Here is a 2,882-nt window from a genome sequence, read left to right as displayed (position 1 = left end):
ATACCATACGTATTTCATAAGGCCTTATTTTGAGGGCCTAATTTTACACTTATACAAGGACCTGAAACTCATACACATCACTTTAAATCAAAACCACGCCCATTATTATCATATTTCCCAGCATGCTCTATTGCAGGTAGGTTTTAGGAATTGTTTGTTTCAATATCAATGTTTATGCATGTACATTGATTGATTGATTCATCTTATGCTACATAAAGATAAATAACATACTTTTTTCTAAACTAAACTAATCAGTTAGATATTTTTGCACCTGTTACTGAAATGCTTATTCTAGTTTAAATATCTTTGGTAGTCTCACAATGTTTCAAACATTAATCAAATCAATATAATTTCAGGCATTGGCAACACTTAATGTTAAAGGCCACTGATAGAAAGACTTCATAACGCAGTAATTACCATAACTAACACATTCATCGTCAGTAGAAATGCAAGTTGATGTCAGTAGAAATGCAAGTTGATGTCAGTAGAAATGCAAGTTGATGTCACAGTTTTGTCGGTTAAACTGTTTGTATGTCAACTCAAAACATCCTAAGTAAACTTGCAGTTGTTGACATAGGTATTTCATAAAAGTTAGCCCTGCAACTAAAGTGTTGCCAAAGATTCTCACGGAAAAAAGGTTCAAAAGTTAGGACCCATATGAATGATGTAAGAGAATACTTCAAAATTGGATGGAGTTTTTGATGCATATTAATTTGGTGACACTTAGCTCAGGTATTTAATTTGATTTTGAAAGAGCTGACTCAGATTCAGTTTCTGTTATTCGATCTTACAATCCTTTGCTGACTAACTTTCTCACACAATCATGACCTTGAATCTAATCAACGGTCCAGTGTTATCAGCAGTAGATTTAATTAAGCAGAAAAGGTACTGCATTTGGGAAATAACGTTAAATATGTCTCTTTCAACTTGGATTTTAGTTGCCATAACTTTGCACATCACCCAACTATTAACACTGGATAAATAACTTATCCGATTTAAAGCAAGAATCTTTAGTTACATCCGTTTTTGGACTTATAAATTAATAATATATGCCCATTGATTCTTAAATAATATAACTTATAAATGCCTCATGAGCTTAGTTCAACTGTCGTACCCAATCAGAACCCAAAATATAACCTTGTTTTACTCCAATGTTTGTAAACAATGTAAACAAACACTGTATATCCTCAAAACATGGATAAAACTGTAATATTGATATAATGGATAGTCAGTCCTTGCATTCATAGCTCTGTCTATAAAGTTGAGAGTGGTTACATTTCTCCAGGCCTTCCTGCAGCTTTTTACCATATCAGATATGGGTTGGCCAATGTGTTATTGTTTCAATTCAGGATTCGATTAAATTCAAATTTCACCATGTAAAAGAAATCTGTGGGTTGAAAACTGTTTTCTGCCCCTCCCAAAAGATAGAATTTGTAGATAATTGGCCCACTTTCTGGGACTCACCCACAAACAGGACCAAGCCTGGTCTGTTGAGGAGTGACGGACTCCATCCTCGCTGGAGAGGTACTCCTATCTATCCTCCTATCTATCAACATAGACAGGGATCTAACTCCTCTAGCTCCCCAATGAGATAGGCTGCAGGCCAGGCAGCAGGCTGTTAGCCAGTCCGCCAGCTTATTGGAGTCTACCACTCACTAGCACAGTCAGTGTAGTCAGCTCAGCTATTCCCATTGAGACAGTGTCTGTGCCTCGATCTAGGTTGGGAAAAACAAAACATGGCGGTGTTCGCCATAGCAATCTCACTGGAATAAAGACCTCTTCCATTCCTGTCAATATTGAAAGTGATTGTGATTTCTACTTAATGTTAGATCCCTCACTTCCAAGGTAGTCATAGTCAATAAACTAATCACTGATCATAATCTTGATGTGATTGGCCTGACTGAAACATGGCTCAAGCCTGATGAATTTACTGTATTAAATGAGGCCTCTCCTCCTGGTTACACCAGTGACCATATCCCCCACTCATCCCGCAAAGGTGGAGGTGTTGCTAACATTTACGACAGCAAATTTCAATTTACAAAACATAAAATTACTGTGTTTTAATCCTTCTAGTCATGAACTCTATGCAGCCTACTCAATACATTTTAGCTACTGTTTACAGGCCTCCTGGGCTGTATACAGCTTTCCTCACTGAGTTCCCTGAATTCCTATAAGACCTTGAAGTCATGGCAGAGAATATTGCAATTTTTGGTGACTTCAATATCCACATTGAAAAGTCCACAGACCCACTCCAAAAGGCTTTCGGCGCCATCATCGACTCAGTAGGTTTTGTCCAACATGTCTCCGGACCTACTTATTGCCACAGTCATACCCTGGATCTAGTTTTATCCCGTGGAATAAATATTGTGAATCTAAATGTTTTTTTTCTTCTCATAATCCTGGACTATCGGACCAGCATCTTATTACGTTTGCAATGGCAACAAATGATCTGCTCAGACCCCAACCAAGGATCATCAAAAGCCGTGCTATAAAATGTCGGACAACTCAAAGATTCCGAGATGCTCTTCTAGACTCCTTGCATAATACCCTCGATGCAGTAGCACCCCTAAATACAAAAAAACATTTGTCACAAGAAATTAGCTCCCTGGTATACAGAAAATTCCCGAGCCCTGAAGCAAGCTTCCAGAAAACTGGAACGGAAATGGCGCTCCACCAAACTGGAAGTCTTCTGACTAGCTTGGAAAGACAGTACTGTGCAATATCGAGGAGCCCTCACTGCTCAGTTGTCCTTAGTCTACACAGAACTGCCAGGACCTAGAATCAATGGAGACACTCAAGTTTTTTACTCCTATATCTCACATTCATGAAAATAGTAATGGCATTTAAACCTTCAAGCTGCATACTGGTCCTTATTCCAACTA

This window comes from Salmo salar, chromosome 29 (genome assembly GCF_965601325.2).
Source record: "Salmo salar chromosome 29, fSalSal1, whole genome shotgun sequence".
Classification (NCBI taxonomy): Eukaryota; Metazoa; Chordata; class Actinopteri; order Salmoniformes; family Salmonidae; genus Salmo; species Salmo salar.
This window is presented reverse-complemented; position numbering follows the sequence as displayed.